We start from the raw sequence: 26374 nt of genomic DNA on the forward strand, positions 1-26374 counted from the left end.
CCAACAACACCACCACCAACAACACCACACCAACAACACCACACCAACAACACCACACCAACACCACACCAACAACACCACACCAACAACACCACCACCAACAACACCACCACCAACAACACCACACCAACAACACCACACCAGAACACCACCAACAACACCACCACCAACAACACCACCACCACCAACATCACCACCAACAACACCACACCAACAACACCACACCAACAACACCACACCAACAACACCACACCAACAACACCACACCAACAACACCACACCAACAACACCACCACCAACAACACCACCAACAACACCACACCAACAACACCACCAACAACACCACTACCAACAACACCACCAACAACAACACCACCACCAACAACACCACCAACACCACCACACCACCACCACCACCACCAACACCACCACCACCAACAACACCACACCAACAACACCACCAACAACACCACACCAACAACACCACCACCAACAACACCACACCAACAACACCACCAACAACACCACCACCAACAACACCACCACCAACAACACCACCACCAACAACACCACCAACACCACCACACCAACACCACCACCACCAACACCACCATCACCAACACCACCACCACCAACAACACCACACCAACAACACCACCACCAACAACACCACACCAACAACACCACCAACAACACCACCACCAACAACAACACCACCAACAACACCACACCAACAACACCACACCAACAACACCACACCAACAACACCACCACCAACACCACACCAACAACACCACACCAACAACACCACCACCAACAACACCACCAACAACAACACCACCAACACCACCAACAACAACACCAACAACACCACCAACAAGAACACCACCAACACCACCACCAACAACACCACCAACAACACCACACCAACACCAACATCAACAACACCACACCAACAACACCACCAAAAACACCACCACCAACAACACCACAGCAACAACACCACCAACACCACACCAACAACACCACACCAACAACACCACCAACAACACCACCAACAACACCAGACCAACAACACCACACCAACAACACCACCAACAACAACACCACCAACACCACCACCAACAACACCACACCAACAACACCACCAACAACACCACCAACAACACCACACCAACACCACACCAACAACACCACACCAACAACACCACACCAACAACACCAACAACAACACCACACCAACACCACACCAACAACACCACCAACAACACCAACACCACCACCAACAACACCACACCAACAACACCTCCAACAACACCAACAACACCACACCAACAACACCACCAACAACACCACCAACAACACCACACCAACACCACACCAACAACACCACTAACAACACCACCAACAACACCAACAACACCACACCAACACCAACAACAACACCAACAACACCACACCAACAACACCACCAACAACACCACCAACAACACCACACCAACACCACACCAACAACACCACACCAACAACACCAACAACACCACCAACAACAACACCAACAACAACACCACACCAACAACACCACCAACAACACCACACCAACAACACCACACCAACAACACCACACCAACAACACCACACCAACAACACCACCAACAACAACAACACCAACAACACCACCAACAACACCACCACCAACACCACCACCAACAACACCACCACCAACAACACCACCACCAACAACAATAACATCGACAAAAGCAAGAACAACAACAACAACAAACTGGAATCAACCTCTTCAGCATGACGCATATTTTCTCTTTATTCCTTCAAATTTCTGATGATTTTATTCAGGTCGTGGAACATGGCCATCCATCCATGTATCCCCATCGTGAGTATTAGGCAAGGAGGCTCAGGAAGGGAAAACCAACAAGGCACTGGAATTAAGGTGATTCCAGCTCCCTCGCCCAAGGCCCTGCCCCCCCCCTCTCTCTCTCTCTCTCTCTCTCTCTCTCTCTCTCTCTCTCAGGTAGGCCAGTGAGAAACACACACAAACACAAACATCAGGCCGGGGGGAATCAGAGACAACAAAAGGGACATTATCTTCGTGTTTGTTGTGAAGGCTGAAGGTTATTAACATCTTGCCCCATCTCTCTCTCTCTCTCTCTCGTAAAAAGCAGCCATTCCTCCCTAACCCCCACCACCCACCTTTTACCACACTACCTGTATCCACCACACTTAACATCTCTCTCTTTACAATTCTCTTGAATTTGGCTTTCTGTTATATTGTTGTAGTTATTTCTTGGAGGGAACAGTCTTACGGGCTTCTGGCCTTTGGTTCCTTCCTCTTTGACTTAAAAAAAAAAAAAAGCTGGAGGTAAGCAGTACTAGGGAGAACGAATGGGTGAGTGAGAGGTGGAGGGACGGAGGAAAAGAATGAGAGGGAAGGAAGGGGGAGAGAGTGAGGTAAACAAAAAAGGAAGTAAGGAACAATGGAGTGGGTGAAGGAAAAAGGGAGAGAGTGGAGGGGGAAGAGTGGGAGTGGTGGGGAAAGGGAGAGAGTGAGACAAAGAAAGGGAACGAAAAAATGAGGAGTGATGACGAGTGGGAGGAAGTAAGGTGAGAGGAGGGAGGGAAGGAGAAAGGGAAACAGTAAGTGAGAAAAATTTCGAATGGGAAGTTAGAAAGGGAGTGGGGGGAAAGGGAGGAAGAAAGGTATATAATGTGAGAGTGAGGGAAAATGAAAGAATGTGCTTGAAAGGGAAGGGGATGACAGAGAAAAAAAACCCTGACTTGTTGAAGATAAAGGTGAAAAGGAAGGCTGGATGAAAGAATAAAAGGAAGGGAGTCAAAAAGGAGATTGATGGATGAGAGAAGCAAGGAAATGGAGGAAAATAGGAGATGACATACGAGAGAGAAAGGCTGGCAAGTAAAGACAAATGGTAGTGAAGAGTAAGGAAAGGAAGTCTGGGAAAAGCGTCATCATCATCATTATAATCTTGTTGCCCTCCAGATACAAGGGGTGAACGAAACGATGACGATGATGATGATGATGATAATTAGGAAGAGGAGGAGGATGTAGTGAGAAAAAAGGAAAATTAGTGCATAAGGGAAGCCAGAAAGGAAAAAAATCATCACTTAGCTATATAACATGGAAAGAGAAGGCATGTGTGAGAGTGAAAGAAAATGGAAGGGAAGAAGGATGGGAAAAAATGGAAAAAAGAAATGCAAAAGCAAGAGAAAAAAATACAGGAAAATTAAATGTAGCAACGACTGAAGGATGAATAGCGGTGGGAAGGACAGAAAATTAGAGAGAAAAATGAAAAACAACTCTCATGTGAAAAGCAACGAGATACACTGAAGGAAGCGAGAAACAGAAGCAAGAGAGAAAAACACAGAGAAAGGAAAAACATGGATGGATGGAGGTGGATGGATGGGGGTGGGAAGCAAAGGATGTAAGAGAAGAGAATGAAGGTATAAAGATAATTTTGAGAGAGAGAGAGAGAGAGAGAGAGAGTTTCAAAATATTTTGAAATATGCATTATATGAATTACAGTAGCAATTTACCCATTTCTCCAGTGTGGTTCTATCATTTATTCTACGAGCCGATCACTTCAATTTGAGGATAAAATAGACGGGCGAATCAACATAGAGAGAGAGAGAGAGAGAGAGAGAGAGAGAGAGGGAGGGAGTCAGACGGGAAGAGGGAGAAAGGAAAAATAAAAAGCAATGGAGAAAAACACAAGGAAAGAATAAAAGAGAAACAAGGAGGACTGGAACAGGTAGGAGGATACAGTGATGCAAAATACAGAAAACTACGGCAAGGAGAGAGACACAGGCGAGAGGAGGAGAACGTGTGCAGGATGTGGACCTGACAAGGAGACAAATGAACATCAGGGTGGAGAGGAAGGCAACGTGGAAAACGGATTTTTCTAATTTATATTTTGTCGAAGCTCAAGACTATTTGAACGCTAAATCATGAAACAAGAATTCCTCTCTAATTTTAAGATTTATTGTGTTGACGAAAGGCATACACCTCCAGCCTATTGTGCTTTAACTATTAAGAACCTTCCCCCCTCCCCACCTAACTCCCCACGCTTCACATCTTGTGGAAGCCTTATTTACGAAGCCATACTATACTACTTTTACTCTAATTTGGACTAAAATTGTCATCCCTACATTTTGAGTGCCGAGTTGTAACAATAGATTAGCAGTAGGGTTTAATTCTAGTCACGAAGACGTACTCAAAGGATGTAGAGCCATGATATTGTCCTTTTCTGCCACTGAGCTTCGTGAAATATACTGCAAAAAGGATGGAAATCTGGGCAAGGTCTGTGTAAATGATATACGCCTTTACACACTTTACACATAGGCCTACAGTAGGCTTATGGTAAGAGGCTAATTATTATTTTTAAAGGTTAGATACGCCATCGGAGGTTACACTGTGTCAGGCAGACGGTGAACATCCTGACTCTACCTACACTTCATCCCTTGATATGCTTGTCTTATCTCTTTTGCTTTTCTTCTTTCTTACATTCCTCTCTTGAAGCTATTTGTCTTACCTCTGTCTTGCCTTTCCCCTTGAATACCTTCCTTCTTTGCACATTTGTTTTGCTTTTCTTCCTACCTTCCTTCCTTCCTTCTGCCTCCCTATCTTTTCACTTTCTCTCTTCCATCTTGTTCCCTTACGCCATTGTTTCACTGATTCCTCTTCCCTTTCCTCTCCCTTTCCTTAGCTACATCTTATCTTTTCCTCTTTTTTTCTTTTCTTCATCCGTCTACGCATATTCTCTCTCTTTTTTTCCTCCTTCCTCACTTTCTCCCCTCTCCCTTCTTTCCCCCTTTCCTTCCCACAAATACCAAATCACAATTTGTGGCAAACAATGCCTTAAGTAGGAATATGACGACACTATGAAATTAACTCTTTTCTTACATATTCGACTGGACATATAATATCCATCCATCCATCCATCATCCAATCCTTTGTTGCCCCATGAGAAGCGTAGGAGCCCGGGGCTAGGCAGTTGGTCTCGACATTTAAGATGAGTGACCAGCCTCACTCATCCCTGAGTGGCATTACATGAGCAATCAACCCCAAATAAAATAATAATAATAATGATAATAATCAATATCGAACTCCAGCAGCTCGAGAATTCTATCCTGACCAACATACAATTTTCTGGAAAGAGTTTGAAACGACATCGCAGTGGAAGGGTAATTCCTCCAGTACAGTACGATGATACAGAGTCGATGATATTCTTGCTTGTATTAAATTTTGACATGTTTACTGTAGGTTTTCTTGTGTACTTTTCTTCTCTTTTTCTTGTTTCGGTACCTCCAGACAATTCCATGTAGCATGAGAGACACCTCGAGTTTCAAGGATTAGACGCAACTTTTTTTCTTTTTTTTTAACTACCAGGGATGCTGGTGAGGTACGCCTTCACGCAGTGGCACCAATATGACCTGGCAATGGAGCTGCAGAAGGAGGGCAACTTCATTCTACGGCCCATCAGGTTAACGTTTCTGATAAACATCTGGCTTCAAATACTACTACTGCTACTACTACTACTACTACTGCTACTACTACTACTACTACCACTGCTACTACTACTACTGCTATTACTACTACTGCTACTACTACTACTACTACTACTGCTACTACCTCATCTACTGCTATTACTACTACTACTACTACATTTACAACCATCACCACCACCACCATTACTATTACTATTGCTACTGTTTCTGCTACTACCACTGCTACTATTGCTACAATTGCAAGGACGCTTTCCTAAGGTAAACAAAAATTCTGGCATCTAACATCCAGAACAAAATAAAAATTAAACCCATGATGAAAGGCTAAAAAATAATTATATATTATCTTCCAGTCTCACATCAGGGGACCCTTGGTGAAGGTACCGTGTTATATCCATCAGTACCAAGACGTATTTATCACTTTATTCCTGCTGCCACTAAGTGATCTCGCACTACACACACACACACACACACACACACACACACACACACACACACACACAGATAAGACGGACTGAACAATCAGAGGGAAAATTGAAAATAGAGAAACAATGAAAGTACTGAGACAAAAACTGAGATTAATGAAAAAGAGGAAAAAAAAGAGAAAGGTGAAAAAAAAATAGTGAAAGAACAGAGAGTGAAAACTGCCTCTTGTCTCTCTGTCTCCTTTTTTTTTTTTTTTTTATCTCCCTTCTCCCCTCCTGCTCTGGATCTGTTTCCTTTTTTTCCTGTCCAGAATCACAGTCTTCTGTGTTCTCTCTCTCTCTCTCTCTCTCTCTCTCTCTCTCTCTCTCGTTACAAGCAGCCGTTCCTCCCTACCCCCCACCACCCATCACTCATCAACCACCTGCATCCACCCCACTTAACACTTCACTCTTTACACTTCCCCCCAGCCACCCACAAGGCCCAGTTAACTGCATGTTGGGATAACTGGCCGGGGCTGTGACAAGAAGGAGAGGGGAGAGAGGGAGGGAGGCGGAGAAGTGGAATGAATGGAAGGGAGAGCACTGTGAGGGAAAGGGTGAGAAAGGCGAAGGAACTGAGGAAAGGAAGAAAATGGGTCAAGAATTGAAGGATAGAGGTAGACAAGGGAAGCTCGAATAAAGGAAGAGAAGAGACGGTAATAAAGAGTGGTGGAGGGAAGAGGAAAGTTGAAAAAAAAAATCTTGCAGACGTCATGGATCCTATTATCATCCAGCCTACTATGCAGGATTCCTAGCACGCATCTTTTATTATCTCATACCCTATACATAGTCCCTTCATATTCTCTTGCAGATTATTTCTATTGTTGTAGTCACTTGAATGGTTACCGTAAACCTCCGGGGACAATTTATCCACCTCACTCCAGCTAACGCCCAAGCATAGTTTTTTTTTTTTTCTGTGGGGAGGGGGAACACGCTGGAGTTTGGGTTTCGAAACGCGTCTTGGGCCGCTTTCCGTTTTCAAATAAGTCTGGTCACGCAGAACAGAAATATTACAGCCACCGATCAAAACATAAACACAGGGGTTGCCGTAAAACATCATATGACGAAATTATCACTCACTCGTCCCTGCTGGCCAGTTTCAGTCTCTCCAAGCGAGAATCTGGCTACGGAAAGATTTGAAGGATGTCTTGGTTTCGATTAAAAAAAAAAAAAAATACTTGTGTCGGATTCGTATCACTTGGTTGACGATAACGGAACAGCTTGGTTTAACTGAAGTCGGCTTCGAATCCAATTCGTCAGCTAAAACGACAAATATGCACTTATAGGGCCAAAGCCGGTCTTGATTAAATGAAGCCAGGAGATTGTTGCTGCAGCTGCGGCTTCTGCTTCACAGCTTTTGCAATATCTGGCTTCTGCTTCGGCTTTGACTCCATACATTTCTGAGGACTTTGGCTTCAAAACTTTTACAATATTAGGTTTCGGCTTCAATTTCGGCTTCATATATATATATATATATATATATATATATATATATATATATATACTGTTCAGTTTTGTCGAAGGGAAAAATTTGCAGGGTTCTTTGCCTTGGGTTCCTTGGTTTTTGCGCACAGTCAGGCAAAAAGTAAGACTGGTGGGGAAATTCTTCACGCACAGTAAGAACGGAACATATCTGAACTGCCAGAGAATGGCTGATGTCGCAGTGGAAAGTTTGCGACTCCAAGACGAATATTTTTAACAATGTAAAGGGTGGGTTGCGAGGGCGAGAAAAAATAGTTGTACTTGGTGTGGCGGCAGCAGCAGCAGCAACAACAACAACAACAATAGCAGCAGCAGCAACAGCAACAACGGCAGCAGCAACAACAACAACAGTAGCAGCAGCACCTACAACAACAATGGCAGCAGCAACAACAACAGCAACAGCAGTAGTAGCTGTAGTAGTAGTTGAAATAGTATTAGTAGTAACTGGTAGTAGTAATTTTAACCCAAGGCTTGGGTGAATGTAAACCCGATAGACTGCGGGCCGAAGTTGCTCTCTTGTCACAGTCCACCATCCTCCATTTTGGGGATGATGGAGGGATATGAGGGATGTTTGTATGGCCGGGCAGTTCCACCGCCCTGTTATATGGGTGCCACCACGTGAGGGTATCCCTCTTCAGCACCAAATAGCCATGAATTATGTCCTTATACTGACTTTGTGTTCGTGTTGCTTGACTTTAAGTGGAAATTAAGGGTCAGGGTAATGATGATGATGATGATGATGGAGGAGGAGAAGGAGGAAGATGTAAAGGGAGGGAGGATGTATCAAGAGTAAAAAGGAGGAAAGGGAGAGAGGAAGGACAAGGGGATAAAAGGACAAGGCAAAATTATCGGTGATACCAGAGAGGAATTTTTACGTGAGAGAGAAAGTTTAACTTTTTCATTATTATGTCATGCCCCTTCTTTGTTTCATTCTTCTTGCTCCAGGCCTTTTAATTTACCTCCGGAGAGCCCATTCGAACTGAAAGGGATAGATGTAACCTTCTCTACTAGGATGTATTCCGTAGTAGTAATAGCGGTGGTATTTGTTGTTGTTGTTGCTGTTTTTGATGTTGTTGGCTCATCTGAATCGTGAACACGGTGAACTGTAGGCTGAAGTTGGCTTCATCCTGCAGTCTGGTGTCCTGCTTTAGGGGGATAAGAGATTGGGAAGAGTTGAGGGACGTCTGTATAGCCAGGATGGGGCCACCCTGCTATACCGGTGCCACGGCGTGAAGGCGTCTCTCTCCATCACCTTGCTTTTCGTAGCTGAATAAAATCATCTTGTGGCACCAGAAATGTAATAAAGATGACGACCTCGAAGTGAATGTATCAGTGAGTGGCGGAATGATGACTGATGTGAAAAAGGAATATTGTGTGACGGCGGGGATAATATTTGTGGATGTGGGGGAATATTCACTTTACCGGATATTACCAGGGACTGTGACAGCCAATCATGGCATATATTTCCTGGAGGAGGAAGGAAGGAAGGTTTATAAGAAAGAAATAAAAGCTGAACTCTCTAACTTCTCAGTTACGTCTCCTTCCCCTTCCTCCTCCTCCATCTCTTCCTCATCCTGCCCTCTCCTTTTGTCGTTATAATCTCTCTCTCTCTCTCTCTCTCTCTCTCTCTCTCTCTCTCTCTCTCTGTATGGATGAACGTAGCCGAGGGGTTTGATTAGATGGAGAGATTGTAGGTGTATCGTAGATTAGGCTTCCCGTCTATTACCAATGGAGTGTAACGTGGGCCGCTGCTCGTCAAATGTGCGTCCTCGAGTACAGTAAATAGGAAGTCTCCCTTTTTCTTACCTTGTCTCTCTGTGTATCATTTTATCGTGAGTGAGGTGAGTTATGGTCACTGCTTGGGTTACGGAATTCATTGTACACAGTTATATGGAAATGTGATTGGCAGCGTAACGTGTATATATATATATATATATATATATATATATATATATATATATATATATATATATATATATTCTTATCTATCTATATTGAAGATCGGCATCATTTAGCAAAGAACTAATACACCACAAGCACATAGCTGCTGACTCCTGAAGACATGCGAGATCAATTTACCATGTTTGTTTTTTTGAAGTGTCAGGTGTGTCCTTCAGAGCCCCTTTGGTATAAGAGGTCCCACTTTAGCTGAATAAACTCGCCTAGAGATAATAGGTAAAAAAAAAATGAGAACATTGCACGTTTTATAATGTATTTCGCTGTAGGAAAGATTATAGGGGAGAGATAATTCCGTCTACTACCAAGTTCAAAAACTTGGGCAGTGCTGTTACGTGATATAAACAATGAATGAAAATACAAGCCCACTAGAAATCTTATTCTCCGTTATTATTTTTTTTGGAAAAAAAAAAAACACAGATATGGGATGCGAACCGAGGACAGTATAGCTTTAACTTCGCACCACAACCACCCTGCAAAAGTGCCGGTGTATAAATAAGTAGAAAACAAGAAAAAGTATAAACTGAATTTTTACGTCCTAGTCTTTTCACATGTTTGATGAAATCAATCGCATACTAAAACTACGAAATTGTTAGCGTCTGTGGGCGGCGGTGTCTATTAAAAATGAGGCTGAGAGTGAAATGATAGTTGTTAAGAAAGATACTGACTCGGTGTGAAGTGCTGGTAAATGAGGATTGGATGTAGTAAAAGAATTTTAAGTCATGCCAGTGAAAGAAATAGGCGGTAAATGTGATAAGTGGAAAAGTATATGAGCTTTAGCCTCAAGGTAAAAAAAAAAAAAAAACGAGAGAGAGAGAGAGAGAGAGAGAGAGAGAGAGAGAGAGAGAGAGAGAGAGAGAGATTAGTGGTAACGAACCCAGAAGATGAGTTGGATGGTAGATTATCTCTCCCTCACCGCCAAGCACGGTAGGGACGCCATGCAGATTACTGTTCAGAAATCTACAGATTCAGAAATTAACAAGGCTCTCATGATTAACGTTTTTGCCGAAATTAAAGAACTTCGTACTTTATTCCAATCAAAGACATGAAGATGAGAGGGACATAGTCCACTGCTTTAGGTAAACATCCGTCACATCCATACAACTTTGTTTCCCGGTATGAAGAGCACACACACACACACACACACACACACACACACACACACACACAGAATTGGACACTGAAATATACCTTCAACTGTATAGAATTTTGATTCCATAATGGCACTTGGTGACCTGTCATTGGCATCTGGCCATGCGGGTGGGATTTACTGACCTGAGGCTAGTCTATGACCGTCCTGGCGGGAGTTTGTTGACCTGTAACTGGTCTGTGACCTCCAGGTGAGATTTTGCTGACTTGAGACTGGTCTTAGTCCTTACTGGTGGGACTTTGCTGACCTGTGACTGGTCTTTGACCGTCCGGGTGGGACTTTGCTAACCTGTGACTGGTCTATGACCAGTACAGATCATAAACATGGAGGCAATACAGCAATCCAAAAGCTAAACAGCATCTTTCATTAAACACCATCAGAAATAAACTCGCTGAATCTTCGATACACAGAGAGATATGAGAACACTTAGCCAGACTGAAATACTCCTATCATCCTTTCCTCCTACAATTGCAAAACAAACTACAGCTCACAAGCAATCCACTTTGCCCACATTGCAACGGTGCCCCCGGCACCACATCACATTTACTCATTACATGCACCACACTATCACAATGCAAACAGTCATTCAACACAAAACATCTGGAGGCGGTCGGCGAAGTCGTCAATTTCTTTCAGTCCACTGATTTCACAACGAATGAGCCTGAGTTTACAACAACAACGACTGTAAAATCCGCTCAGTATTCTCAATACCCATTACCGTACCTCACTAACCAAGATACCTTACCAACAAATCATCCCATTCTACTCTCCAGTTCACACACAATTCAAATTAACCCGCGGCATCCCGGGGACGTACTTCCACGTCCTCAAGTTTTGTCACAGCTAATCCCGGGGACGTACTTCAACGTCCTGCAATTGCAAGGTTCATAATTTCCACAATTTTCAATTTTCGCGAGTCATTTTTGGTACGTATACACGTGACACCTTCCTCAACAAGATGCCAGGCAGAGACAATGCCTTACCCAGCATGACCTCCTCCCCCCCCCCTGTATGCCATTGTCTCGGCAATTCACCTGTTATCAGTGACCTGGCCAGTATAGCCATGTCATGCCACGGTACGAAATTCAGGGCCAGAGTGATTCCCCAATCAATGACAATGTGGAGGACAAACTTTATGTAGCATTAGAGGAAGAAACAGCTAGAAATGATGATCAGGTAATGTGGCAAAAAAAGGTCAGGTATTAGTGAGTGAAACAATGCTTATAATGCCTATATTACTGCTTGAAAACCAATATACTCTTGTACTACATATAAATTCGTAACAGTAAATAAATAAATACCGTTTATGAGTGGTGTGAAATAGTTATCCTCCCATAGAACTCGTTTTCTTTGGTGCCAGCCTGATAGAAAACCCAGTAAGGTAAGGAGGCTCTCCTACCTGTAATGAGTATTTTAAACCTTAGGTGAGCGATTTCTCTATGAATTTTCGATGTTTCTCACCAAAAGCGAAAGTTTTAGTAAAAAAAAAAGGGGTCGAAAAATGGTCGGGAATGGGGGTGACCAGTGGTCAAAAAGTGGTCGGGACGGGGCGGGTTAACAATGATGAAATTATTCTTGTTTGCACTGTTGTTATCACGCCCATATCACCCACCGCTACTGCCACCTGCCTCATCATCCAGCAGCATCTCTGCCTCTCCCCGTGACAGTCAAAGGGACAAGAAGTGGGTGAAGGCAATAGGCTGAGATAGGGGTGTCCGGTGAGGCAATGTGTATGATGGTCGTGAAGTGGGCTGAATAGACTATAATGGCCTGATTGGACTGAAATGATCTAAATGAACTGAATGCTTCTAAAATGACATATGTGTTATCCTGCCACTGATGATCGGGAAGTAAACTGCAAAAGAACACCAATCTCCGACAAGCTAAAGAGGGCGAACTATAGGACCGCACTGGAAGTGAAACTGGAAAAACACCTTTTGCTTGAAGTTTTATTTGTTTACTTACTGATATCTTTTTTTTTTTTTTAATCTGTTTCAAGTACGGACATAATTTATCTCGCTAATGTAGTAAGGAACACATTAACAAGGGAAAATCAAAGGCTGAAGAACAGATCGTACAGTCTCCATTGCCACCTGGAATACATATCATCGTTACCTCCAATTACTCTTGGTGGGACCATGGCAGGTGTGTGCAAACACACCATGATAATTTCATTTTTTTTTTTTTTTTACGTTTCCGACTCTGGGCAAAGGCAGCACGGACTATTTCTTGGGGGCAGTGACCTATCCCAAGGCCCAGTAGTCCTCCTACACCTCCACATGTCACCACTTCGACGCTAACACCCACCTTCCATGTTGAATACATGTTAGGGCTGTCTCATACAGGACTGGTGTATTGGTATTAGCGAGAGTATTTTTACATGTCGGCAGGTCATCTGGTAGATCAGGAAAGTCTGCTTTTTAGGAAATTCAAATCCTCAAACTGCTCCCTGCCCCAGCCAGGATTCGATCCTGGGTCCATTAGTACTGCAGGCCGCCTCTCTACCGATTCAGCCACCATGTGTGTGTGTGTGTGTGTGTGAGTGTGTGTGTGTGTGTGTGTGTGTGTGTGTAGGGGGAGGCTGTGGCTCAATCGGTAGAGAGGAGGCCTGCAGTCCCACTGGACCCAAGTTCGTATCCCGGCTGGGGTAGGGAACAGTTTAAGGATTTGAAGTTCATCAAAGCAGATATACTGATTTATCAGACGACCCGCTGACGTGTCGTAAAAATACCCAAGCTAATTGACGGAGTGTGTGGTGACATGGGGGAGAAATCGCAGTAGAATGGATGTGGAAGATGTGCAGATTGGCTTGGAAGGATTGGAAGTCAGGTATAAATATTCCCCTGTACAAACGAAAAGGGGAAAAACAGTAAGTGGTAATCATAGGGGCATTTGTTTTCTTAGTGTAATAGGAAAAGTATATGGCAGGATGCTTACTGACAGGGTTAAAGAAATAGCAGAGGAATAATAGTCGGAGAAGAACAGGGAGGATTTAGGAAGGGAAGAGGTTGTGTAGATCAGATATTCATTTTTAGATCTTTAGTGGAATTCTAGAGAAGGGAAAGAAGTTGTATGCGGCCTTCATGGATTTGAAGAAAGCATATGACAGGGTGGAGAGACAAGGATTGTGGAAAGTATTAAGGATATATGGAGTAGATGGGAAGTTGCTGAATGCCGTTCAAAGTATGTATGAGGGTGCTAAGGCTGTAGTGCGTGTGGATAGTGAAGTGAGTGAAATTTTCTATTTGAAGATTGGATTGAAATAGGGATGTCATGTCTCCATGGTTGTTCTATCTGTATATGGATGGGGTTACAAAAGAGATACAAGGTAGGGCAGTGGATGTTGGAGTGGCCCTAATGAGAGAGGGTAGTGTTTGGAAACTCCCTGTAGTGTTGTCTGCAGATGGTATTTGCAGATGTTAAGTGAAGACGAAGGGGAGCTGCGAGGCTTGGTGGATGAGTTTGGGAGAGTATGTAAGAAACGGAATCTGAGGGTCACTGTAGGGAAGGGTAAAGTTATGATCGTCGAGAGAAGTGACGTCAGTGAATGAACAGTGATGAGGAGGAAAAGGAAAATGTGACTGTGTTTAAGTACTTGGATAGTGTGATGAGTTAGGATGGAAATTTAGAGGGTGAGGTGCTTGAAAGGGTACAACAAGGTTCCTTGAAATCAGTGATAAGAAACAGGGAAGTGAGCCTGAAAGTGAAAAAGTTACTACATGACAATATTGTGATACCAACTCTAACGTATGGAAGTGAAGCTTGGACATTGTTGGAGGGACAGAAGTCAAGAGTGAGAGCAGTGGAAATGAGTTGTCTGAGAGGAGCATGTGGAGTCGCATGGAAAGACAGACTGACAAATGAGGAAGTGAAGGATATTTGTGGTGTGGATGTGGATGTGATAGGAAGCGTTAGGAGAAACACATTGAGGTGGTTTGGCCATGTGGAGAGGATGGAGAGTGAGAGACTAAATAGGAGAGTGTATGTGAGTGAGGTGGAGGGGGGAAGAAGGAGGGGGAGGCCAAGGATGAGCTGGAGGGATGAAGTGGAGAGGTATATGAGAGAGGGGGGTGTGAGTTGGGAGCAGGGCAGTGAAATGGCGGGGGACAGTGCGACATGGAGGCAGTTTGTTTGTGGCCACCCCTTAATGGATTAAGGCGTCTGGCAGTAGATAGACAGATTGAGACAGATAGATTTACTGATATACTAGACGATCCGCCGACATGTAAGAATACCAACGCTAATACCAGTACACCAGTCCTGTATGAAACAACCCTAGCATGCATTCAATATGGACGGTGGGTGATAGCGCCGAAGTGGTGACATGTAGTGGTGTATGGTATGTAGGAGGACTACTGGGCCTTGGTAACGGGCTGTGAAGCCAATGACCAAAGTCGGTCACAAAAAAAAATAAAAAAATAAAAAAAAATAAAACATGGATACCGTGGAAATAGATATTACATAATAGATACATCGAGATTTATATAATAATATAATAGATATTACATAACAGAAACCTTGGAACATATATATTAATATAATAGATATTATATAAAGTGCTATGTAATATACATACATACATACGTACGGTACATATACTTACAAACATATTTTAGGTAGGAGGGAGGTCTAAGAAATAATTCATTTTAATTCCTTGGATTCAGTGACGTACTTTCCAATTTTATTCTTGCCTGACGATTTTATTCAGCTGAGTAGAGACAACAAACTTGAGGAATCAGAAACAGCCTCCATTATCTCTTTCACTGCAGAAGCGTTCTGCCAGACTTAACAAACTCATTAGGTGATAAAAGAAAATAGGAAATAAGAAATAACTGACGTCATCGTTGTTAATGCTGTTGATTTCTGATGTTCTAAGACTAAATAATATTAGTTACAGCAGCTGGAACTAAAATATTATTTAGTTACAGCTACTGTACTTCCAGGTGATTTTTATTTAACTTTCGGGTGACGCATCGTAGTAAAGAGAAAGAGCACATAAGACATTTAATAAGTGATGTCTTCATGTGATAAGCTTTCGCACAGAACTTTAAGAAATAAAAACTTAGGCAACATAGCATTACGGCGAGCCCACCAACTTTCTGTCCTGACTAGCTTATATATTATATATATCTCACTTTTTCCTTGCCCTGTCTCGCCATTTACAAAACATTCCCCACAGTTTAGTAAAGAGAATCGCTCAAATAATCAAAATGCAACCTTAACTTGAGGGGTGGGAAAGGGTGCGGTGTATGATGGCTCCACCCAGCAAGGCTAATAAATAGGCTGGATTCTGGATGACTTTTTTCATTTGTTTCTAACTTTTCTTCTTTTACTGCTTTGTCTGTGGTATCCTCTCTTGAAGCCGATGACGTATTTTTTTTTTTATTTACGTCCTGCCACCACAAGACGGTTTTATTAAACTTCCGACATGCTTCTAATAGTGAAGGGGTACATGACGTCTTTAGCTAACCTCTTCTTGTTAGAAAACTATCTCCAAGTTTAATAAAAGCGTCTGGAGGCAGCAAGAATAAATTGAAATATATGTCATCGAAGTAAAGTGGTCACCATTTTCTTTCAATTATGCTTGTCTGTTTTTCCTGCTTCCACTTGATTTTTTCTAACGTGAGAACGATGATTACTGGAGTTCCTTTGCCTTAATTTCACCAAGATCTTCGGCCATCATCAACTGAAGTTACGTACTTCTGTGACCAAAAGACAGTGCTAGAGCCTTACCTTCTTCCCATAGCACTTCTTCACGATCCTCATCGTATTTATGTGGAAGTCTTTTGCAATTCGGTATCAGATAAGAATAAATAAAAATTTTAGGTTGTTTAAGAGTTAAAAGACTACAGTGTTGATACTGAAGGCTTTACCTTACCAGTCCAAATCAAAAAGTCTCTCCAAACCTGAATTAAATTATATGGAGCTAAAAAGAATTAATTTACTTCCTAGAGATGAAGAGAGAAAAAACTTATTTTAGACAAAAACATAGTGCAGTACGGTCTCATGACGTTATATATTTCATTATTGCAATGGCCATGGATGATTAATCAGTACAGGAGGGATCGTTGGTGGGAGAAGGGGAAACGCATGTAAGAGTTAACTCTTGGACAACCAATGACCGCCCCCATGAGTGAATAACTTCCAGCCAATACTCACCACGAATCAATATTTGGCTGGGTAGGAAAAGGTGCCGTGTTAAACACACCCACCCGGCAAAGCCAAATGCCCAGGCTCGAGGCCGGGTAGCACAACCTTTTTTTTTTTTTTTTTAATTTGCTCTACGAAGTTAGCTCGTTGAATTGGATGACTCTTTTCAAGTTTAATAATACCACGAACACTCGGTACTGTATAACTTTACATGGAAATCTGTGTATGGAAGTATTCATGAAGATTACATTATGTCCAACCCGTCCAGCTGGAAGTCTACAAAAATACGTAGTCTTTGGAAAGGACTCATCGTGATATGAAACCAGTGAGCAACAGGTAACTGGGCACTTCATCCGGGAGTTACTAGAGATTTTTGTTGAGTTTGTACTAAAAGTGGGAGGTGCATCTGGTGTGGTGTGGTGGCTGCACTGCTGTGTGGATATAGTGTTTGTGAGTTGAAGGTTGGGTTGGTGTTGTAACAGGGAGAGGTGAAGGCCACATCGTAGTCAGTTTAAGTGTCCTGGTGTCTCTCTGAGTAGGGTAGGATCTGAGGGGTGGATGTCTGGGTGGCGGTTCATGAATGTACACTAGTTTGGTGGGAGATTTTGAATGCCTGTAATATTTTCTTCTTTTAGTAACGCACCAGGTATGTGTTTGTTTGGTGGAGAAAGAACAAAGATATTTTAGAGGCATTTTTTTTATATTATTATTATTACTATTATTATTATTATTATTATTATTATTATTATTATTTTTATTATTTTAGTGGGGAAGATGATATAAAATAAAGTTGCATGGATTTGACGGATTTTTACTTAAAACAGTGGACTCTGTCCCTCTCATCTTCATGTGATCTTTGACTGGAATAAAGCACAAATTTTCGACAAAACGTTAATCATGAGAGCCTTGTTATTTTTTGAATCCGATGATTTCTCGAGGATAACCGTCTGTCAATGGCCAAAATTCGATACTAAGTAAATATTCTGCAGCGAATAGGTCAATTCCCACACTCAGCGATTTTCCAACCTTCTGTTTTGACTCTCCCATGGCAGGGCGGGAGGGGTGAACTACAACCCAACTCAGCCACCGGGTTCGTGGCCACTAAGTGAATCTTTTAATGCATTATTTATTTTATAATTTAATTTTAGTTTACGTTTGATTTATCATATTTTGCACGTGACAGGAGTTGCAGCAATTCGTCAGCTGGTAATTGTACGAAATAGTCTCCACTTTGCCAGTGTTGCCAGAATGAGCTGAGTACAAGACCTCGGTCCTTAATTTATTTTTACTATCTTCGAGCAAGAGTATTCACTTTTAGATATTTCCTTTGAAGTGAAAGTGCACTGTATATGAGGGATATATCTGACCATTACAACATGTAAACGTTTGACTGCAGCAAGAATATACAGTAATCTGCATGGCGTTCCTCCCGTGTTTGGCGGGGAGGAAGGGACAGTCTACCACCCAACTCATCTTCTGGGTTTGTTACCACAAAGTTATTTCTTTCTCTCTCTCTCTCTCTCTCCCTCTCTCTCTCTCATGTGTCTCCTTCTTTCTTTCTTTTTTACCATGGGGCTAAAGCTTTTATACCTTTCCACTTATCATAATCACCACCTATTTCTTTCATTGGCATGACTTAACATTCTTCTACCACATCCAACCCTCATTCACCAGCACTTCACACCGAGTCAATATTTCTCAACAACCATCATTTCAATCTCATCCTCATTTTTAACAGACATCGCCGACCACAGACACTAACAATTTCATAGTTTTAATATCTGATAGATTTAATTAAATATGTGAGAAGACCAGGACGTAAGAATTTAATCTATACAGTTTCCAATTTTCTTCTTATTTTTACACCGGCACATTTGCTTGGTGGGTGAGGTGCCAGGCTAAAACTATACTGTCCTCGGATCGAATCCAAGATCTGTGTTTACTTTCATAGAATGAAATTATGGAAAATAAGATTCCTAATAGGTTTGCATTTTTATTATTCAATGTTTTTATCACGTAACTGGAGCTGCACACGTTATTGAACTTGATAGTAAACAAAATTACCTCCTCCCTTCGAACGTTCCTACAGCGAATTACATTATGAGACGAATACTCTCAGCTTTTTTACTTACTCTCTTCGAGCGAGTTTATTCAGTTGAAATGAGACCTCTTATATAAAAAGGGCTCTGTAGGACACATCTAAGACACTTCAAAAACACAAACATGGCAAATTGATCTCGCATGTCTTCAGGAGTCTGCAGCTCCGTGTTTGTGGTGTATTAATTACTTGCTAAATGATGCCGATCGTCAGCATACATACATACATACATACATACACACATACGGTACAAAGAAAGATATTATTTTCCATATCATATCATTTGGCCAGTTACTTCCCACTTAATCTAACCTACCTCTGCAACCGCACCCTATCTCCCCCCACACTCAGTTCTTCTCGCCATTATTACAGTTTCTCATTTTTTTGTCACTCCTTCCACTTCTTGACATTGTATATTCTATTGTAGCCTTTCGCACTAGCAGTAAGCCACCTCCTTTCCAAACACAGTTATACAGAGTTTACTATGTGTCTTTCACACTGACCAAACGTATTGGATATTGTCAGTCATTCAATTGCACTGCTGATTTTCACCCACACTTCTCCGAAGCCACTCCTGTTTATCCATTATGACGAGCCTGTAGACAGATTACGCTTAACAATATTGGCGTAATACTTCCCCAGTTATATAAAGTTACATATAGAGTGTTCTTTAATACCCTAAACCAGTAAATTGATTTTCATCCCCATATTCCACTTTCACGTTATCAGCTCATTGCATAAGACGAGTTGCCTTCGGTCGTTACTGTCGTGTTTGTCCTGGGTTTGTTCTTCCCATTCCACTTTTCCCTTTCTTTACAAATGGCCGTAGTCTTTGTGGTGTCATGTCCTCTCATTTCTTTGTTAGATTCGTATGGTGTTTCTGACTAATGCAAAGTTTCCGATTATTTCATAAATTGTCATAATATACGTGAATTTTGGAGTTAGAAGAATATGTACCGATCATTAAATATATATATATATATATATATATATATATATATATATATATATATATATATATATATATATATATATATATATATATATATATATATATATATATATATATATATATATATATATATATATATATATATATATATATATATATATATATATATATATATATATATATATATATATATATGTATATATATCTATATCTCTCTCTCTCTCTCTCTCTCTCTCTCTCTCTCTCTCTCTCTCTATATATATATATATATATACATATATCTATCTATCTATCTATTTCTCTAGCTATATATATATATATATATATTTATATATATATCTATATTTATCTATCTATCTATATAGATATATATATATATATATATATATATATACATATTATAACTGATAATACTTTTACACGGGTGTCATCCAAACCAAATAGTGTGTATTTTGGATTACCTGTTTAACATCAACCAGCTTACTAAGAGGAAAAACATGGCACTGATACACGATAACCTAGAAGTGAAGTTTCATATATAATGGAACTCATCTGCTAAGATTAACGCAACTTTGGTCTCAGTAATTACTTGTTTATTAGTATAAATCGCGAAATGTGGGCAATGACATCAGATTTTTCTTTTTCATGATCTGCCTCACTCCAAAATATCACCCAGTCTTTGTCCAGTCCCAAACCAGGGAAACAAGAATAGTCTGGCATTTAGGTCACAACAGGATACCTTCCTCCTCCGTCCTACCCCAAGAACTATGACTACCACTGTTTTGGTAGTTCATGAAAGTTCATCCCAGGACCAATTGTTGAAGACATATAACAGAACTGTATGAAAATCGTTATGAACACATAACCAGCTATGTATATAACATACTAAATTAATTGAACGATGTAATAGTATGAAATTAGATCAACTCATGGTAATATTTTTGATAGACTTTAAGTTAGTTTATGTTCTCCACATGTTAATTTACTCGGAATGCAGCCATCTTTGGAGCAAATATAAATAAAGCAGAAGAAGTACACCTTGGGCATCTTGTAAGTCAAAATAAGAACACGTTTCACATAAGCCGGGGGGCCAAAAAAAAAAAAAAACACACACACACACACACATTTTAAGTTTATTGGGTACTGGACAGTACTGATAAACTTTGCTTAACTTTATTTATGTATGAAATATTTTATTCATACTTACATATTCTCCTTTTTTTTTTTTTTTTTTTACCTGATGGTCGTTGGGTTGACTCTGACAGATAGGTGAGCGTGAAGCTACTTGCGAAATAAGTATTCTGACCAATCAGGTGGGGCCAGGTTTCCTCGGGGATTGAATCGTGAGTGAGCGGGAGTGAGGCTCATTCAGTTGGGCAAAATTCTGTTAGTATGTCTTTCTACCAGTTTATTTCTGGCTCTCAGAGCCCTTCCTCCCCTCACCTTGGGGAGGGAAAATAGAGTTGATGATTATATCTTCATTTCTAGAGCTATACTATATTCATTTTAATTTTCCTCAGACTTTCGTCTCTTTACAGTTTATTTTCCGTAGCTCAGAAAGTAAGACAATGCTTCAGTTTGCATTCTTTCCATAGCAATTTTTCTTGATCATGATTATATTGAAATGTTAGTCTTTTGGTACAACACCAGCATTCAAGATGGAAAGAAAGTGGTTTTGGGCCAAGGCAAAGCAAAAAGAGTATACCAGGCACTTAACAATTAAATGAGTTGAATGATTGGAGTAAACACACACACACACACACACACACACGCAAACTGTGGCAATAATTAACGGTTTTGGAGATTGCTTGTTGGAGAATTTTATTACACCCGTTTAAATTGCGGACAGTTACCTCTAACCATTTCGCCATGAGAGTTTGTTTACATGAGTAATATATGAAAGGGACGAGGGGTATTGTTTGTAACCCAGTCAATGAAGGATTTTCTTAACCTAAGCAAAATCGTTTTGGGAAACTAGAATAACCACGTAAGCCTACTGAGGAGGTTACTGATGCATTTACCAGGGCCTCTTATTAAAGCCGAAAATAACAGCTTGGTATTAGCCACGCACACACACACACACGCACACACACACACACACACACACACACGTATCATCATTACCAGAAACAAGAGAATTTTTTTTTGCAAAAACCGGCATAAAGTCTTTCTGAGGACTTTATACGATCATGGCGACTAAGCAGACATGGCTGGTGATACCACAGAAGGGGGACGTTTTTGAAAACTGTGAACCCCAAACACAGCATCTCCCGGAGGAGCTTAACTCTTCCTGAGGCATCATTAGCGTAGTCACTATTGTGGTCACGGTCGTGGTGGAGGCCAGTCATGGGGTCAGTCGGTCCTGGTCCTGCGCTGTGCCCTGTTCCGGGCCAGGGGGGCTGCAGGACTCGAACCAACGCCACCTGGGTGCCAAGCCAAAGCCTCCCAACCCACCCACAGCAAACTGGCCTACGCCAACGTGTCTAGAACTGATATTTATACCCATCAGACCAGCAGCGTTATGATATTACTAGAAATGTGTTTAGTTGTCTCATAATTACATGCAAATTAATTTTTTTGTTAGTGAACCACACACTCATGCTCTAGGAAGCAATAATATTTTCGAAGTGAAAAAATATCAGGCAGTAACCTTGTTTTTATTCGGTGTGCATATCCATGAATGCGATCAATATGGTAATTCATGTAACCTTTCCATTAATAATTCAGTTAGTTTCCCATAAAACTTAGAACCCAGCACTAATTGAAAAGACTGAATTATTAACATCCCATTATCTGAAAAATAACTTTTTCTTAGGCAACGATTTAACTGGACAGGACACGACTGTATCTGTTATCAATTAGATCAAGTACAGTCGGGGACAAGTCTAATTTTCACCTTTACTTCTCACTTTCCTCGACTGACTAATAATCCTACGTTAGAGGCTTGATATGTTTCTCCGCCCCAGTTGTTTTCTTTGAGATCATGCCTCACACAAGAAAGTGATAGACATGTCTCACGTGTAAAACTGACGCAGTGGAACAGCAAAGCAGCTTTTGCCCCAGACTGAACACCGCTGCATCCAGTCATGACACAGTGAAATAAGTCCCAGCAGAAACACACACACACACACACACACACACACACACACACACACACACACACACACACACTTTAACTCTTTCAGTACGGTGATGTACATTCTATTTGGTTCTTGTTATCGGATCACGATTTTACTCTCTGTAGGAGGGATGTGCTGAAAAAGAGAGGTTGCACATAAAAATCAGTAACAATTTTGCTATTAAAGACAACTTCGCAAAGGCTGAATCATACTTGGTGGTGATGGCTTAGTAGTGTCATAGGACTGTAACTACACATACACTAGGTAGCCTGCTAGTATATCTGAACTGTTGTTCATAGTTTTCAAATGATCAGTTAAATAAAGACTACAAAATTACTAGTCTAATCAGCTACTGTGTAGTGACTACTACTATTACTACTAGTAGTACTAGTAGCAGTTGCAGTAGTAGTAGTAGTAGTAGTAGTTGTTGTTGTTGTTATAATAATAATAATAATAATAATAATAATAGTAGTAGTAATAGTAGTAGTAGTAGGAGGAGGAGGAGGAGGAGGAGGAGGAGGAGGATTAGTAGTAGTAGTAGTAGCAGGAGCAGTAGTAGTCGTAGTAGTAATAGTAGTAGTAGCAGTAGTAGTAAAAGTAGTAGTAGTAGTAGTAGTAGTAGTGGTGGTGGTAGTAGTAGAGCCAGCTCTGGTCCATCTAGACAGTGAGCACTTCATCCACAGAACAGCAAATACATCAAATGATGCAAAAGTGGATGTCAGTGCTCGAGGTTTCTGGACACGTGGGCAGAGGGCTTTCTTTGAAATTAGGATATTTGATGCTATGGCAGCATATCATCGTGGGCTCTCTCTCGAGGCTGCACACAAGAAGAATGAACAAGGAATTACAAACCATCAAGCAAGGATCCAGCATGTGGACCACGGTTGATTCATTTCCCTTGTATTCACATCAGGTGGGACGGGTCCAGAGGAGGGGAGATTCTACTCCAGAGTGGCAGAGATTCTGAGAAGAAGCATCAACCCCAGAGTTCTGTTATGGTGTGGATGAGATGTTGACTGTCATTCTCCCTCGTGAGGCCTGCACTCCTATGCCTTAGGGACACAAGAGCATCAGCCCTCCGGCCTGTCTCTCTGGCGGGTATGCATTACGAAGCTGCTGTGGTCGAAAGTCGCATAGGCCAGCTACCCCAACAGGTTAATTGCTACATTTGCACTGCAGTGTTAATGAATAAAAAATAAGTAATAAAAGTAGTAGCAGATGGTTGGTGACCACATCAGCTGGCGTGCTTGGGGCCATCGGATTGTAATGTGAGGGTTAGCGTTGACCTTCACATTATAACTCCAAATGGTGATCCACTGTATATTATGAAGATTGGGTTTGATCTTCACAATATAGTTCCCAAGTGGACGGAGGTGACCATAGAAGTTAACAAAAAAAAGTAGTGGTAGTAGCTGTTTTTGTAGTTGTAGTTGTTGCTGTAATATACAGTAGTAGTTATAGTAGTAGTGAATGTAGTGTTTGTTCTTCTTATAATACTGGAATAGTATATTAGTAGTAGTAGAAGTAGTAGTAGCAGCAGTAATAAGTAGTAGAAGAAGTTGAAATTGTTGTTGTTGTTGTAGGCTCATCTGAAGTGTGAATCCAGTGAACTATAGGCGGAAGCTGTCCTCCTCTTGCAGTCCACCGTCCTCCTTTGGGGGACTAGTGTCACGGTTTTTTTTTTAAATAAAGCAATTATTAAATGATAATGTTCAATATTACTGAAGAGCAGGGACAATGAATTGTCTTGCTAAATCAAGCAATGATTACTTTATATGGGCCCGCTTCGCCGACTCTCTCAGAACGAGAATTTATAAACTTTCTCAACAGTACACAGCAGGGACTAATTGCTCACAAATGCTGTTTATTAGTACTGTTAGCTTCTGGAGAAAGTGACTTCACCCCTGACAATAAATAACTAATACTATTAATAATATCAGGTTCTTACTGATGCGTAACTCCTAGTAGGCACAACGGATTTTAAGCTTAATACAACAAGACTGGCGTAAGTACCAGTTATGAATAGCAAAACATTTATGCAAGCTAGGAGCTATAAGGGAAATAAGCTTAATTGTGGAGAAATGAAACACGAGTTTACATTACATTAAGCTCGAGAAAAAGAAGTGTTAAATTTATTGATTACAAAGAAATAAATTTAACGTTACATTTCAAATGAATTCAAATAAAGAGATCGCACTCACTCACTCACTCAAAAGCTAAATTCTTACACCTAGAAAAAAAAAAACATGCGGTGCAGCCGGCCAGCATGTGAGGAAACGCACACTTAACTAAACTCTTAAACCTAGGAAAATACGAAAAGGAAATACTGGTCAATGAATGTAGTGTATCACCAAAGAAGGGTGGGAACCTGGAGAACTGTAGTCTAGTGGAGTCTGGGTGCTAGCTGACCTCTCACTCTCTCACTGCTGGAGCACAGAACCCCACTCCGTCACGACAGACACTTGACTGACCAACTCGTGGGAAAGACGGGAGTGCTATGGCCGCATTTTTAACGGCTAGAGTGAGTGAAACACGCCCAAAACAAATCGCTCAGCGGAAGCGCTAATGTCTTGCACAAAGACGATCACTTATGGCAGTGAAAAATTGATTTGAAAAGACTCCCGACCGAACGAGCGGTTAACTGAACGATAAACTGGGACTCCACTAGAGTTCGCGGTTTCCCACAAAAGCCAATGTCACTAGCCGACTCGTGACATTACACCCCATGAAAATTAAATCTTTTTTTCTTCAGAAAAAAGATTTCAATATACATACATATAATTCCTAACTCAGTCACACAAGATTCACACTGTGGTGTGTGTGTTATCCTGCTACAGGAGAAAGTCGCAGTCGCCAGTGAGCGAAAAAACCTCGTATTTATATTAATAGAAGCAAGCTTCAGGGAAAAAACTCCGTGACAATGGTGAAAATCCTGTATTCAGGTCAAACTGAGCGAAAAGTTCGCTACATTTACATTAACAACCAATTGTTATGTAGCGTAATGTATGTAATACATGGTGTAGGTGTGACAGTTGTGGTGTAACTGTATCTACGTGTAAAATCACATAATACAAATTTATAGTAAATAATGACGATGAGGCAGAAGAGAAGGGGCGGCAGCATGCGACGGGAATGACCAACTGATCTGCACGGCAATGCTGCACCCGCCAGCTACACCTGTGAAAGGAATTTAAGGTGGAGCATCAAAACTGTTATTTCTCTCTCTCTGCCTAGCAATCAGTACTTATGTCGTTATTAACCAGGAAACGTAATTCTTGAATTCACAAATTGCTTAGAATCCTTATAGCTTACTGGTTAACGCTTATTAACTAGGAAACGTGCCAGTTCTTGAATTACTCAAATCTCTTAGAATGGGCAGTTTACTAGTTAACCTAACATTATTAACCAGGAAACGTGCCAGTTCTTGAATTGCTCAAATTTCTTAGAACTGGCAGTTTACTGGTTAAC

This window comes from Coenobita brevimanus, chromosome 63, assembly GCF_032717465.1.
Source record: "Coenobita brevimanus isolate Jiangsu-jjx chromosome 63, ASM3271746v2, whole genome shotgun sequence".
NCBI lineage: Eukaryota > Metazoa > Arthropoda > Malacostraca > Decapoda > Coenobitidae > Coenobita > Coenobita brevimanus.